General features: G+C 45.8%; 1 protein-coding gene across 2 annotated transcripts in view; it reads left to right on the top strand.

Annotated features, from left to right (window-relative positions):
- LOC135385588 (pleckstrin homology-like domain family B member 1) overlaps window positions 1-17,182 on the top strand; it is a 292,580-nt gene that overhangs the window by 104,766 nt on the left and 170,632 nt on the right. The window lies entirely within an intron of this gene.

Here is a 17,182-nt window from a genome sequence, read left to right as displayed (position 1 = left end):
GAGTGGTCTCATAATGCAACGGAGTGTGTCTAGGACACGTTTATGAACCAGTAAGTAATGCCGAACGGAGGAAATAATAAAAAGATTGCCGCACGTGCGGCTCTTCAAAGACTTCGTCTAGGACATCCAAAATTGCTTGTTCTGTGCTATCGTCGAACCATACTGCAGTTCTAAACCATTAGCTGAAGATTACTAAATATTGAATGTTCCTATGAGTGCAAGCAGTAGGTCTTGGTAGACGTGGCGATGTGGAGAAGCCTGCTGTTTGTTCTTATCCAGCCTGTGTGATCACACCCAGCGCACGTCTGTCGAACAGGAGTCGTGACAGGTATTGGACAGTCGTTAATCACATTGCGTTATGTGGAATGCGACGGGGAACTGCAAGGCACTGCATGTTATGTAGCGTGGCGATATGTTGCACACAATAGAATGCTTCTGATCTCACGCATCATATAAGTAATAAAAGCTTGGAGGGTAAAATTGAATTGTACCCTATGATATTTCTTAGCCTATAGCGCAACAAGGTGCATGATGGATTTACTGCTGGACTTGATACGTCGTACCTACTACGACCCTTTTCGTCTGAAGATGCAGTAAAGTACTATGTAGCCCTGAGTCACCACAGTGAACGGGAAGAGCGCAATCACGGGATGCGCTCGTCCCGTCCACTTCTCGAGTGTTCGTCGTTAGTGTTTTGCGCTCATTACCTTACTGATACGCACCAACTCAGCCCAACAACGAACTCTACGAAAGTGTTATAGTTTCAGAACTCGTGGATACGTGATACGTATTATTTCCTTCACGACTGTTGCTAATCCTCCTTGTTAAACTGGTACAGTAGTACCACACCGAAGCGATTAGACGTCATTTGTATCTGTCGAATGTAACAAATGTACTCCATATATATACGAGGGGTCTTCTGTGGCGTCACTCTCACGGGCGCCACTTTCGTCATCGCAAACCGTGGAGGCAAGCTCCATGGAATGCGATGATGACACGAGCTCGCAAGGCTCGTTCGCGAGCGTGAGCTCACAATCTCAAAGAAAGCCTAAGAGCAGTATTTCGGGGAGTGGCTCACTCCCCGATATATCGCCCAAAGAACTCGTGGCTGCGCGGAAAAAAACTCCGAGACAACCCATAATGCCCCCAAAGAAGAAATAATGAACGTTTCCTTACACCATAGTCTCTTCCCTATGACGGAAACGCCTCTTGTGCAAACGTTTCTCATTTTCTATATTATGGCGTATGGCGATCCTTCAATTGAATTGTCGAGGGCTTCTCACTAATATTGATGATGTCAATGATCTTTCGGACAAGTGTGACACACTCTGTTTTGCACTACAAGAGACTTATTTGAATCCACATCGAACACATACACTACGGAGATGGAACTTGTTCCGAAACGATCGGGTTGATGCAACACGTACATCTGGAGGTGTTGCTATCCTCACATCAAAAACCCTCCCTGCAAAGCACCTTCCACTAAAAACAGCACTCGAGGCAGTTACCGTTCAAATATGTCTTCAAGGGGTCATAACTGTATGTTCCGTATACCTGCCACCATCAGCTGTGGTTGCTCAGAACACTCTCGAATCTTTAATTGACGAACTCCCGCCGCCTTTCCTCTTACTGGGAGATTTTAATGCCCATAACTGTTTATGGGGCAGCTCGAGAGTCGACCGGGACTTTTCATTTTACGCAAAAGTAAAATGAACTTACAGGCGAGAAATATAGTTTTATTTTTCAACGTAATCTCCAGCTGCACTAATGCACTTGTCCCAGCGTTTCACAAGGGCTTGGATGCCAGCAGCGCTGCGCGTAGTAGCCATGATCGGACCGCATTCTTGACCTCGTCGTCGCGTCTGAAGTGGCGGCCCCCACCCAAGGAACGCCTTCAGTGGCCCGAAGAGATGGAAATCGCTGGGGGCGAGGTCTGGACTGTAAGGGTGATGTGGCAGCAACTCCCAGCCAAGTTCCTGTAAGGTGCGTGTCGTGAGATGCGCGGTATGCGGGCGTGCATTGTCCAGTAGGAGGAGGACTCCTTTGGTGATGAGGCCCGGCCGCTTTTGCTTCAGCGCCTTATGTACATCCCTGATAACCTGGCAGTAATATGCACTATTGATGATGGTACCACTGAGCAGAAAATCAACATGAACAACGTCAGCCTTGTCTCAGAAAACCGCGGGCATGACCTTACCCGCAGACGGGGTGCTCCGGAACTTCTTGGGAGCTGGCCAGCCCGGATGCTTCCACTGTTTCGATGCGCGTTTAGACTCAGGAGTGAAATGGTGCACCCACGTTTCATCGCACGTGATGATCCGATCAAGGAACGGCTGTCTTTTCAGTGTCGAAACGGTACCTTAGCTCTTGGGAGATTTCCAATCTTCTTTGCCGGTCAAACACGGAGAGCTGAGGGACCCAACGTGCACTAACTTTCCGAAACTGGCGGTGTTCATGAATGATAGTGTTCAACGTTCCCACAAAGAGGTCCGTCTTTCGAGCCACTTCGAGACATGCTATCCGTCGGTCCTTGAGGATCAGGCGCTCCACAAGTTGGATGTTCTCTTGAACTCTGGCCGGGATCGTCCTGCACTGATGTACGGCCGTCTCGGAACCGTTTGCACCACTCAAACTCTTTGCTGCGTCTAAGTGTATCGTGGCCATACTGAGCCTGAAGTCTTCTGTGAATTTCAGACGACTTTACGCCTTCATTCACGAGAAACTTCATGACAATTCGCTGTTCGATATGCGCGCTCATCTCGTTGTCGGCCATCTTGTCCAGCACGTGTCTTCTGTATTGTACAAACTTTGGACCACCACGTGGTGAACGCGGAGACCTGTCGCGTGTGAAAATGACGAAAAAGAAGTAGCGCGAGCCATTTGTACACTCAGGAGACAGAAAATCCCGGTTTGACTTGAAAACCCTGTACAAATCTTTGAGGTAGAAACGACGATGCTTACGTAAAAACGTTGGACGTTCGTTTATTCTATTAGCCACCACGAGTTCATTCTTCTTCCTTTTTCAACGTTACAATAATGATTGTTCGTGCATGCTAATAACGTCCTTTTCGTTTGTACAGTATAGACAACACAAAGAGAATATGAAGACACAGATACGATTGAAATTATGTAACACACTCCCCCCGCAATGAGCTAGGTCATTCTTACACTACTTCTAACGGAAAGAAATGTTGAACAGCACGCCTCAAAGTTGAACCGTTAGGGAGTTTTACAACACGGGAACGGACTCTACCGTCTCTACCAGGAAATGTTTGAACCACACGACACATCTTCCAAAGTCCCCTCGGCATTTTTTCCTCTCTCAAGAGAACCAATGCGTCGACCTGCAATGCCGAAGAATTTCGAACACTTTGCCAACGAGCGGTCTTCAGTGCGTGTAAGTACTCATGTTGCCACCTCCACCAGAATCGTTCCAGTAATGGTTCTCTATACCGCACGGATCTTTGAAGTTGTTGCTGGGTTGACGTAGGAAACCTAGTAGTAGGCAGTACGGAAGTCGGCAACCTCATCAGTCGTTTCCCGACTAAAAAATGCGAAGGTGTCAGAGGCTCGGGCTCGGTTGTCTCTGAATAGACAAATGTAATGGGTCTGGAGTTCAACGTCGCTTCCACTTCGGTAAGCACCGTGACTAGCTCGTCAAGCTTCAAGCTGCTTCTTCCAAGTGCCTTTCTGAGGGCAGTCTTGACAGACCTCACCAACCTCTCCCAGAACCCACCCCACCACGCCGCTTTTTCGACTATAAATTTCCAATGAAAGTGGATCACGGAGAACTAATCCATGGCTTCTGCACTGCGAGGTGAGTTCCATAGCCTTCGAAGATCTTTCCATGCGTGTTTAAACGTTAGGGCGTTATCTGAGTAGATCGTATGACAAATCCCTCGTCTTGATACGAATCTACGGCTAAGAGAAATGTTGGTGTACGCAGGTCAGTAACTACTTCCAAGTGCACAGCCCTTGTGACAGCGCAAGTAAATAGGACGATATAGCACTTGCAGCTATTTGTCGCATCCTTGTATAGTAAAGTGGTCCTGCGAAGTCCACCCTGACTACAGCAAATGAGTCGTCCTTCGTGACTCTGTTTTTCGGTAGTGGAGCAGGAGGCTCTTCCGCATGCCTCACACGCCATCTCTGACATGTAACGCATTGGCGCAGTACGGATTTAACCGCTTGTCTTCCTCTTATTATCCAAATCCTCTCTCGCAACTCTACCAGAGTGTCTCGCAAACCGCCGTGAAGCAAACGAATATGAGTGTCCATCATTAGTTTCTTTGTGAAGTCGTGAAACTTTGGTAGAAGTATTGGTTGTTTCCGCGAAATATCTTCGTCGCTTTCCTGAAGTCTTCCCCTTAGGCGAAGGATTCCGTCAGGATCCAAGTACGGGGAGAGGTTTCGAAGCGGCGAGTTTTCATCGATGACTCCAATGTTACTGGTCAGGACTTTGTACTCTTCTGAGAAACTCTCTCGTTGCACTTGGGTAGTTTCATTTTAAATCGAACAACGGATGAAAGTCGTATTTTTTAATTCGCCCAGAAAAAATATATGTTAGAGGATAGCTCAAACGAAGCAAATCGCACCACGTGCGACGCTCGTGCGTGGGGTAGTTTCCGCGAGGAAGAGGAGGAAAGTCTGAGGCTGCTTGAGCGCGCTTTCTTCTGGACCGAATTTGACGGGATCTAGCACCGCTGATTTTATGCCTAGGAATTGGACTTTTTTTGTGATTATAGGCTGGACCATAGACACTGTCGACAGCCACCCACAGAACTCTGAGGGCCACAGATTTTCTGTTAAAAAATGCCAAACTTGGCGTAAACGTTCAAAAAGGCCAAACTTTGTTACCAATTTGCTTCATGATGGAACGTCTGAGGACATCGAGCTTAGCGTCATTCGATAGGACGTTGAAAGACCTTTCGTGCTGTATAAAGTTCATTTTTGTCAGTCCAATGCTTTCTGTGTTATTAGCTTGAGAATCGCACATGGTAGGCGAAAATTGACCATGTTGCATCTCAATTTTCTCAAAAATGCCATCTTCGATTTCCTTGATTATTTTTGAAAAGGTGGCGTCATGCCTCTACTCTAGACGCCAAGTGAGACAATCTTTTATTTTTACCCGAAAGACGCTCAGCGATTTTTTTGTCAGGCAGCGTCTACGAGGCAGGGCCCATCTACGAGCACGCGACCTTCAACCTCTTCTTTGCTACGGGTCTACCGCTGACGGAGAAATGAATGACCACACTGCGTGAGCTTGTTGTAGCGTCTCCCAGAGCATCACTTTAAGTTTACCCAATGGTCTCCCAGTTCCGCTAGGCTCATTCAAACCGTGGGAGAGTACATGAGTTGCCTGTGCGCCCTTGACGAGAAGCCCCAGTCCTCGAACGTACCGACAAAGTAGTGAGAAGAAACGAAGCGCTTCGTATCTTTATCCAGTGGTAACATCGTAGCTTTTGTTTCAGGTTGCCACCAGTCCCCCAGGCAGTGTGAAAGTCACATCCTTTTCATTGGTAAAAGAACGTTGTGGAAGTTTCGCAAAACGTAAAATGTGCCCATTGCAAGACCCCTGCAGATGATGGATGCAACCATTGGATTAGCATCATCCGATAGGTTTAGATATGATCTTTCACATGATATAAAGTGACTGGGTTCAAGCGCATGGATGCCAAAAGGATTACTGAAGACCACACCGAGGGTAAGGTACTGTTGCAAGGGTCCTCCGTGGTAGCGTGGTTTGGACGCGAAGGGATAATCGGCGAGTCGGAACAGGGTTAAAACCAAACAGATAACTATTTAATTGCGAGAATACATGATGGGTGAACGGCCAGAGTCCAGTCAGAGGGAAGGAAGACCCCGTTTTCTCCGATGTCCTCCTCTTTTGTTGACATCGGACCCGAGCCCAGCATTCTGAAGACCTCCGTCTTGGACACGCGTGAGTCCCATTGGTTGTTTCAACACCACAGGAGGCCTCAGTTTCAGGAACTCGCCTTCGCAACTTGACACCGAGGTCCTGGCATGGTAGCGGGGACGAACAAAGGAGGCTGAAACAACTCCCACGCAGCTGCCCCCACGTAACAGTACCTACGGCTACCGGAAACGAGGGATTTTAGTTGTGCGTTGTTCTGTCGGAAATTTTGATTCCCACGGTGGCACTGACACAGCTCGTGGAGGGCGAACGTGTTATACTTGAGAGCAGCAACATACTGTCATCACAGGGGTCTTAAGGGCTTTTTATATAGTACTCGTCGTGGTTCCGAAATAATGCTACGGGGCATAAAACTAATTAAAGGTAGGATGCACAGCTTCGGAACTATCACTTATTGCGCCCAAGCTAAGAGACAGCTGCAACCAGGCGGCCACATATTTGTATTCTCACGTGTTGTACTTTCTGTCCCTTGTGGCCGTTGTTCTGCCTTCCTAATATTAACTCGCACGACAGCCTCATAGCGTGCGTATGTGCATTGCCTCAAGCACATGTGCGGGAGAATAGTGAATATGCGCACGTGCATACGCACACGTCGTGCGTGCGACTCCCATGAAAGTGCGTAATAGGAAGTTCAAGGAGCCCACGAAAGTATTGCCCTGCGTCTCCAAAGGAAAAAATAAACATACGTACCATAAGTGCAAAATAAGTACAGAATGCAACATCTGGGCAATTAATTACAAAGCAAAGGCTAAGAAGCAAAGCGCGCTCCTAGACATACGAGGAGCGCCTTTGTGTGGAAAAAACGCTCCACGGAAAGGTAGCCCAGAGTCTCAATCAAAAAGAGAAAAGGTACCTACCTTACCAGCAGGGCAAAGTACAGGCATAATTCTGCCCCTGTGGAATAAATCGTGAAAAATATTCTGGGGTTTTGCAAATAATTAAGATCGAACATGCAAAATTTTCGCGTACCACTCGTGGTTTTGCGATACTAGGCGGACGAAAGATGCGCTTGAACCCAGTCACTTTATATCACGTGAAAGGTCCTGTAAAGCTTTCGGCTGATGCTAATCCAATGGTGGCAGCCATGATCTGCAGGGGTCTCGCAATTGGCACATTTTACGTTTTTCGAAACTTCCACAACGTTCTTTTACCAATGAAAAGGATGTGACTTTCACACTGCCTGGGAGACTGGCGGCAACCTGAAACAAAAGCTACGATGTTACCACTGGATAAAGATCTTTACGAAGCGCTTCGTTTCTTCTCACTACTTTGTCGGTATGTTCGCGGACTGGGGCTTCTCCTCAAGGGCGCACAGGCAACTCATGTACTCTCCCACGGTTTGAATGAGCCTGACGGAACTGGGAGACCATTGGGTAAACGTAAAGTAATGCTCTGGGGATACTACAACAAGCTCACGCAGAGTGGTGATTGATTACTCCGTCAGCGGGACACCTGTAGCAAAGAAGAGGTTGAAGGTCGCGTCCTCGTGGATGGGGCGCGCTAGGCTGCAGTCTCGCGGACCATGTCTGACCAAAAAAATCGCTGCGCGTCTCTCAAGTAAAAATAAAAGATTGTCTCACTTGGGGTCTAAAGTAGAGACATAACGCCACCTTTTCAAAAATAGTCAAGGAAATCGAAGATGGCATTTTTGAGAAAATTGAGATGCAACATTGGTAATTTTCGCCTACCATCTGCGATTCTCAAGCTAATAACACGGAAAGCACTGGACTGAGAAAAATGAACTTTAAATAGCACGAAAGCTCTTTCAACGTCCTATCGAATGGCACTAAGCTCGATGTCCTCAGACGTTCCGTCATGAAGCAAATTGGTAACAAAGTCTGGCCTTTTTGAACGTTTACGCCAAGTTTGGCATTTTTTAACAGAAAATCTGTGGCCCTCAGAGTTCTGTGGGTGACTGTCGACAGTGTCTATGATGCAGCCTATAATCACAAAAAACCTCCAGTTCCTAGGCATAAAATCAGCGGTGCTAGATCCCGTCAAAGTCGGTCCAGAAGAAAGCGCGCTCAAGCAGCCTCAGACTTTCCTCCTCTCCCACGCGGAAACTACTCCACGCACGAGCGTCGCACGTGGCGCGATTTGCGTCGTTTGAGCTGTCATCTAACATATATTTTTTCTCTGTGAATTAAAAAATACGACTTTCACACGTTGTTCGATTTAAAATGAAACTACCCACTTGCCGAATCGCCTTGTCATAATCTGCCAAGACATAATCGCTCTTCGGGTGTTTTGTTGTCAGGGAACGGAGTCTTCTTTTTGCCGCTTCTTCATTTGACGACAGGTCAGGGTGACAGGTCTTCCACGGCAGATAGACTTCATATCTGTCGTTTACGTTTCTCACTGTAGACTTGAACGACTGTAGACCAGAATCTTGATCGGTCGTGATATCGTTGTTCTGAATAGACAGCTCTGCTTCTTGTGGTCCGACTGTTACCCTCATGACGTTCACACTCGTGCATACAGTACTTGACGCTGTATGTACTAGACCGTGTACTGTCCAACCAAAGACTGTATTCACCGCCACCAGATCCTCGTTGATGTGTTTCGTCTCGCCCGTAACAACTCTCCAGTAAACGTCGGCGCGCCTATAGGCATTTAGATGCCGCGTTCATAGCTTACGCCAGTAGCGGAAAGGTCACCAACATGCGTTCCTGCCTGCTGAAGCTTTGAAATTACATCGCTGTTTGGTAATTCCATGACATCGTTGCAAATGTCTGGCATTTCCAGCGCTTCTACCCGTTGTTCTGTTCTGTCGTATTGACTTCGTAGCCAAACCTGGACGCGGCGAGAACTCCTTTACACGGAGCGTTATTGCCGAACGTGTTAAGTGTGACCTGTTCCTCTCCTACTGGCATGCCCAAGAATTAGGGACAAAACGTAAAGCAGGCTTCACCTAAAACAGCTCCCATAGAGCCTGTGTATTTTGGAACGAAAAGGGCGTGCTACATATTCTGCTGGCAGCGCTTTGCATTCGTTCTCTAATGGCATGTTGCCTCTGCCAAGACGAAACTTTTGAGCATTTTTTTGGGCATGAATAGTGGCATCTTCAAGGTTCCATTCGGGTTCCAAATTTTGAACATGTAAAGGAGCCTTCAATCGCCGCACGAACGCGTAGCGGCGAAGCCTACGTTCAAGGCCACGCGCAACCACAGGTTTGGGAAATGGCTCGCCGCAGAAGAGACTAAAACAGATAAAGAAGACAAATAATAAATAACAATACGAGGAGCAAAGATTTGTGTTACTTCACGTGGTAAGGGTATAGGATATAAAAAGCTAAAAGCCTGACAGCTCTTAGGAGAACTAACATCGTTGAGCAAACGTGTGTACATTATGGCTGTTGCGAAGTCTGTTGGTACCTGCAAAACTGTGAGAAATCAAACAAAACGTAAGATAAAGGTGTGGTCGGAGTGAACGGCACAACAAAGACAACAATAAATGATGACGATGAGATGGGTGTTTCACCGCGGAGGTGCTTAGCCTACCCCACTGCACGTGGAACATTATGTGAAGATGGTGAAGGGGGGATGAAAACACAAGAAAGAACTAAAATGAACAGCAGAAAATGGACCAACGACAGCTTAAGACGACATGTACTAGTTTGCACAGGAAAATGTCATATCTGAGGTTCTACGATGTGCTAGGGTTGTCAAATCAAGTTTATCGAGGAGAGGTTCATAATTATAGACACCAATGCGTCGGTCATAGAGAATGTCAATGACTCCAAGGGATTCGATGCTGTCATTCGGTCAATCTCTTATCTTTGAAAATTAGTGAAGCTCATTAAGTATACCATTTTAGTTAGCCATCGAACACTGATGAGACCGGCTAGGAAAGGTATCCGAGAGGCCAGGTATGTTAGGCGCCCGAACGGCACGTCCGGGGCTCTCATACATTTTTAATAACAACTGTGGCACCTAACAAAGGACAACCTGTATATCCTCATGTGTTTCCATACTGACTCCCGGAAGAATTCGAGGGTCGTTCGAGTAGACCGAATGTACAATCGTATTTATGAAATAGCGCACAAAAAAAGGAAACGAAAAAAAATGACATGGTTGCAAAATTTGAGACATACACAAATAAGATTTGACTAAAATTGATTAACGAACCAACAATCAGTTTGATTGTAGAAACAAGACATTTTGAGGCACGATAGATCTATAAGTTGAGTGAACGTTGGCGTGGATATGTCACGGTGTCGTCTAGACGAAAAAAATGCTTAAGGCTGAAGGCTCGGCAGTGCAGAGAACCTACGGATACGCATGTAAGATGAGGGAAGTAGGACAACCATGCACGCACACGCGCATGACGCTGAACTATAAAACCGATCTATATATTCCGAAACTCCGAGTGGATGAACACACCGTTTGTATAGACTGCCGGTTTCGTTTCTTCTTTCTCGCTCTCTCCTTTTTCCTTTCGATTTTTTTTTTTGGGGGGGGGGGGGGCGTGGGGGCTTATTAATACCTGAAGACAATTTATGATACAGCTATAGGATGTCAGGCTTCCTCGCGAACGCAGGAGCCTCTCTCTAGGGAGGAAAGCGCAAAGGCGGTCACGTGGTCGGTTTGTATTACGACACATTACTCTGCTCACTTTTGACCACAATAATGCTCGTTGCCTTGTCGATGTCATCTGCATTTTTTAGACACTGTAGATATGTCGTTCACCTCGAAACTACAAAAAAAGTTAGGAAATCACGACTTTCTGCTGTTGATTTATGCTGGTGTTTGATTTGCGATTATCTGGCGACTTTCTGTTGTCGTCATCTCTCAAAATCTCTCAAAATAAGCACAATCTCAGACAACGAAAAAAAAAATAGAAAAGTAAAGAAAATATATCGTTCTACTGTCCTGTCTTTTATTTTCCAGACTTAATACAGCAAAAGCCGTAGTGGCTCAAATCTATCCCTACTGCAGCCTAATGCCGCGTGCTTTTCGACAGCCGTACTCCTGGCTTTTCTTTTCGTCAGTGGAGAGGGTTCTAGCAGGTGTGCTGTCTTATCAGCGTAGTTCTTCTGAAGATTTACAATCTTGCTGCTCGGGCTTTCAGCAGGCTGCTTTGGACTGTGTTGTTCGCTATCGCGTCTTCTTTCATTCGATCATCTTTGTTTCTGTAGGTGTGAAGAAAAGTTTATTGACCGGTTGATAAGCAACTGCGTGCACTACGTAAAAGTCAGTTGTGTAGCATCGATTGCTAATACGTATGAGTTGAATAAATACGAATGAAGCACGATGAACATTTGATTTACACATAAGAGTTAGTGACGTCTTCATGTTGGGAAAAACTTCGCATGGCTGCATATGCGATCACAATGTCCTCCTTTTAACGTTGAAGCCAAAATAATCGGGGGCACTCCAAGCCACGTTACTCAAGCTGTGACGCAACATTTGCCTCAGCTTGCTGTCGTCTGGATCTTTGGACGTCGTTCCCGATTTCCGTTCTTAGCTCCCCTCGCGTCATAGAGTCCACATCTAACATGCGTGACACGCGCTCGTTGAGTTCGACACTTATATGTGGCCTCTTTCCTCTTGGATGCCATCTTCTTCCCAGTACATGACGTCACGTTTCTGATATCTCCTTGCCTGTAGCGCAGATGAATTCTTCTATCCTTTAACATATTTTAGCCTATCCCATGCTTCGTCCCATTTGTTTGTTCGCCGATGATGTAGGTTCTCTAAGACACAATTTTTCTTTTTTGGTCCTTGTCGAGAAGGCCATCCTAGTCAGCGCTGCTGCATGTGGCTCATCGCGGCGTGATGCGAAAAAACATGTATATACGGGGTCACGCTCTACTGTCCGTACCCCTTGCATTTGTTTCCCAGATCTAGAAACATAGTTAGGACGTTTAACGTCTCCTGACGCAGATCTTTCCCTGCAGTATATTGCTCAATCCTTTTACCACACGTCTGAAAAGACCCCATAACTGTGCTAGTTCATCTGTGGTGTCCGAGGGCAGGGCTGGGGTCGCAAGGCGTGGTAGACTCTCAAGAAGTAAATCGTCATTCTTCCCTGTTAATGACATGAATTTAGTAACTTCCGTTTTGCTGTCAGTCAGCAGTCTGACGTTCGCACCAGATCCCTTTATAATCTCTTCCAGTTTTCTCACGGACGTGTCTTTTCCTTTTGGATTGGCACACTATTAGCAGTGTCTACGTCCTGCATTTCAGGGACAATGAAGCGGGGTACCATAGAGAAGAATGGGGTGCCGCACTAAGTTTTTCATGTTGCCCTACATCTGCGTCTGCTTTCCACTGGCCGAACAATAACTTGTGAGTGTTTGTTTCACAAAATTGATTATCATAATAATACCTAAGAGGATCCTTAATTCAAGTGCTTATATGCGTTCGATTACCGATGCCAAACAATTTAAGAAATGCTTATGCGACCATTGCGGGCGGAGGGGTGACGTGGAAATTGGAGCGATATGCATGCCTACACTGGCGGCACTTTGCTGGGGGAAGGGAAGAAGAGGGGGAGATGAAGGAGGAAGGCTCACGCGTCTGGCTGGCATGACCATTGCGCTGCATTGCCGTTTTTCAATTTCCACTTTTTACGTGTTGTCATTGTTTGCTCCAGTTGACCAAAATGTTTCATGTACTTGTTTATTTACCTCCACGTATCTGCACATTTTTTTCATGTGGTTGTATGCTGCTATGTTAACATTATGCAACGAAATGCTAACCTCCCGTTTGTATTGCCTCCATGGCCAACAGGGGAAATAAATACATGAGTCTGTACGTCTCACAGAAAAAAGAACCGTCCACCTTCCGCGTACATGCTTTGAGAGCGATAAGAGATAAGAGCGATAATCAGCTTCTTTTGCGGGACTCGCCGATGCCACTCGACTACTGAAGTTTCTCTCTCTCTCTCTCTTTGTTTTTTTTTCTTTTCTTTTTTTCTTACAGCGGTTGCAGACCGGCCACTGCTGCACGGCTCATCATGTACTCGTTCCGGGGCATCAAGCGCGGAATTATTATTTTATCTGTATATTGTTGAGTTGCCCGCTTCATCACGGCTTCCGCGTTAACCACATGACAAACAGAAAGGCGAGGGGGATTACAGCAGCTATCAACGAAACCCGTGCACAAAAGTAACGACCGACTTATTGTTTCCTTTGGTTTTAGTGACTTTTTTTTCCCCTTCCATACTTCATCTAATGAAATCATTTCCTTGTTCATCAAGATATCTACTGGACCTGATAGCACTGCGGTCTTGTCTTGAGTAGAAAGTATGCTAGGACGTTGCCAAAGCTTATTCGCTCTGCGCGCGTTCTTGCTATTGTTCCTGTATGCAAGAGCTTTTGTGCCCCTATTTTCTGCGGCTGAGAATTCTGGGAGTCTGCGACGGGAGTACGAACAGATGGGCCTTCCTATATGTCTTCAGACTGCCTGTACGCCATAGAACGAATAATTGCTAAACGGGTATTCGATAATCTGTATGGGAATATACAAGGAATATATTACACGTCCGTGAGAAACCTGGCAGAGATCATAAAGGGATCTGGTGCGAACGTCAGACTGCTCACTGACAGCAAAACGGAAGTTGCTAAATTCATATCATTAACAGGGAAGAATGACGATTTACTTCTTGAGAGTCTACCACGCCTTGCGACCCCAGCCCTGCCCTCGGACACCAGAGATGAACTAGCACAGTTATGGGGTCTTTTCAGAGGTGTTGTAAAAGAATTGAGCAAGATACTGCAGGGAAAGATCTGCGTCAGGAGACGTTAAACGTCCTAACTATGTTTCTAGATCTGGGAAACAAATGCAAGGGGTACGGACAGTAGAGCGTGACGCCGTATATACATGTTTTTTCGCATCACGCCGCGATGAGCCACATGCAGCGGCGCTGACTAGGATGACCTTCTAGCCAAGGACTAAAAAAGCAAAATTGTGTCTTAGAGAACCTACATCATCGGCGAACAAACAAATGGGACGAAGCATGGGATGGGCTAAAATATGTTAAAGGATAGAAGAAAATTAATCTGCGCTACAGGCTAGGAGATATCAGAAATATATATATCATCAGAATATCTGACGTCATGTACTGGGAAGAAGATGGCATCCAAGAGGAAAGAGGCCACGTATAAGTGTCGAACTCAACCAGCGCGTGTCACGCATGTTAGATGTGGACTCTATGACGCGAGGTGAGCTAAGAACGGAAATCGGGAACGACGTCCAAAGATCCAGACGACGGCAAGCTGAGGCAAATTTTGCGTCACAGCTTGAGTAACGTCGTTTGGAGTGCCCCCGATTATTTTGGCTTCAACGTTAAAAGGAGGACATTGTGATCGCATATGCAACCATGCGAAGTTTTTCCCAACATGAAGACGTCACTAACTCTTATGTGTAAATCAAATGTTCATCCTGCTTCATTCATATTATTCAACTCATACGTACTAGCAATCGATGCTACACAACTGACTTGTACGTGGTGCACGCAGTTGCTTATCAACTAGTCAATAAATTTTTCTTCACACCTACGGAAACAAAGATGATCGAATGAAAAAAGACGCGACAGCGAACAACACAGTCCCAAGCAGTCTGCTGAAAGCGCGAGCATGTACGACGGCTGGATCAAGATAGTAAATCTTCAGAAGAAATACGCTGATGAGACAGCGCACGCGCTAGAACCCTCTCCACTGACGAAAAGAAAAGCCAGGAGTACGGCTGTCGAAAAGCACGCGGCATTAGGCTGCAATAGGGATAGATTTGAGCCACTACGGCGTTAGCTGTATTCAGTATGGAAAATAAAAGACAAGAACGCAGAACGATACGTTTTTTTTCTCCGTTGTCTGAAATTGTGCTTATTTTGATAGACTTTGATAGATAGAACAGAAAGTCGCCACAAAATCGCAAATGAAACTCAAACAACAGAAGTCGTGACTTCTTACCTTTTTTGTGCAGATTCGAGGTGAACGACATATCTACAGTATCTAAAAAATGCAGATGACATTGACAAGGCAACGAGCATTATCCTGATCAAAAGAGAGCGGAGCAATGTGTTATAATACAAACGGAACACGTGACCGCCTTTTACAATTGCGCTTTCCTCCCTAGAGAGAGGCTCCTGCGTTCGCGAGGAAGCCTGACTTCCTATAGCTGTATCATAAATTGTCTTCCCCCTCCAAAAAAAAAAGAAAAGAAAGAGGAAAAAGGAAAGAGCGAGAAAGAAGAAACGAAACTGGCAGTCTATACAAACGGTGTGTTCAGCCACTCGGAGTTTCGGAATATACAGATCGGTTTTATAGTTCAGCGTCATGCGTGTGCGTGCATGGTTGTCCTACTTCCCTCATCTTACATGCGTATCCGTAGGTTCTCTGCACTGCCGAGCCTTCAAGCCTCCAGCATTTTTTGCGTCTAGATGACACCATCTACGTCAGCGCGACATATCCACGCCAACATTCACTCAACTTATAGACCTATCGTGCCTCAGAATACCTTGTTTCTATAAGCAAACTGAATGTTGGTTCATTAGGCACACTTTAGCCCGCCAATTTTAGTCAAATCTTTTATTTTTGTATGTCTCAAATTTTGCAACCGTATCCAATTTTTTAGTTTTTTTTTTTTTTTGCGCTATTTCATAAACACGATTGTACATTCGGTCTACTCGAACGACCCTCGAATTCTTCCGGGAGTCAGTATGGAAACACATGAGGATATACAGGTTGTCCTTTGTTAGGTGCCACAGTTGTTATTAAAAATGTATGATAGCCCCGGACGTGCCGTTTGGGCGGCTAACATACCTGGCCTCTCGGATATCTTTCCTAGCCGGTCGCATCAGTGTTCGATGGCTAACTGAAATGGTATACTTAATTAGCTTCACTAATTTTCAAAGATAAGAGATTGACCGAATGACAGCATCGAATCCCTTGGAGTCATTGTACATTCTCTATGACCGACGCATTGGTGTCTATAATTATTAACCTATCCTCGATAAACTTGATTTGACAACCCTAGCACATCGTAGAACCTCAGATATCACATTTTCCAATGCAAAGTAGTACATGTCTCGTCTTAAGCTGTCGTTGATCTATTTGCTGCCGTTCATTTTAGTTCTTTCTTGTGTTTTCATCCTTCGTTCATCATCTTCACATAATGCTCCACGTGCAGTGGGGTAGGGTGCGCACCTCTGCGGTGAAACACCCCATCTCATTGTCATCATTTATTGTTGTTTTTGTTGTGCCGTTCACTCCGACCACACCTTTATTTTATGTTTTGTTTGATTTCTCACAGTTTATCAGATACCAACAGACTTCGTAACAGCCATAATGTACACACGTTTGCTCAACGATGTTAGTTCTCCTAACAGCTGTCAAGTTTTTATCTTTTTATATCCTATACCCTTACCACGTGAAGTAACACACAAATCTTTGCTCCTCGTATTGTTATTTCTTATTTGTCTTCTTTATCTGTTGTAGTCTCTTCTGCGGCGAGCCATTTCCCAAACCTGTGGTTGCGCGTGGCCTTGAACGTAGGCTTCGCCGCTACGCGTTCGTGCGGCGATTGAAGGCTCCTTTACATGTTCAGAATTTGGAACCCGAATGGAACCTTGAAGATGCCACTATTCATGCCCAAAAAAATGCTCAAAAGTTTCGTCTTGGCAGAGGCAATATGCCATTAGAGAACGAATGCAAAGCGCTGCCAGCAGAATATGTAGCACGCGCTTTTCGTTCCAAAATACACAGGCTCTATGGGAGCTGTTTTAGGTGAAGCCTGCTTTACGTTTTGTCCCTAATTCTTGGGCATGGGCCGACAGTTGAGTTTCTCCGAAAGAGATCGCTTAATAAAAGACCTCTGGCTTCCGTTATCAAGAAGTACTCGCACCAGCTGTCGTTCGGTTTCGCTCTCAGACCAAGCCTTTAAGGTCTGAAGCAGAACAGTGTCTCTGGCAAAACTTGCAGAGCTCAGGCCAGCAGACGTGATCAGCGTTGACGATTGTGCGGTATTCAGACGTGATAACGGATCGCACATAACCGTTAGATGTCTGCCTCCACAATTTAAGCATCGAAGTCTATTGGCATTCCTATAGTCCCTTTAGCGGTGTTATTGTCGACCATACCGAAAACATCGTCCCTGAGACATCAATTTCTCCTTCTCCGCTTGAAGTGGAATTTGTGTGGAACAGCTCTCAAGACTGTGTTCATTAGATCCACAAAATATACAACTTGTCTTTTCCGCACCTACTGCCAACGCCGGTCCTGAAGGTGGATGCTTCGGTGACCAT

The sequence above is a fragment of the Ornithodoros turicata genome, chromosome 2 (assembly GCF_037126465.1).
Source record: "Ornithodoros turicata isolate Travis chromosome 2, ASM3712646v1, whole genome shotgun sequence".
In the NCBI taxonomy this organism is placed as follows: Eukaryota; Metazoa; Arthropoda; class Arachnida; order Ixodida; family Argasidae; genus Ornithodoros; species Ornithodoros turicata.
This window is presented reverse-complemented; position numbering and strand designations above follow the sequence as displayed.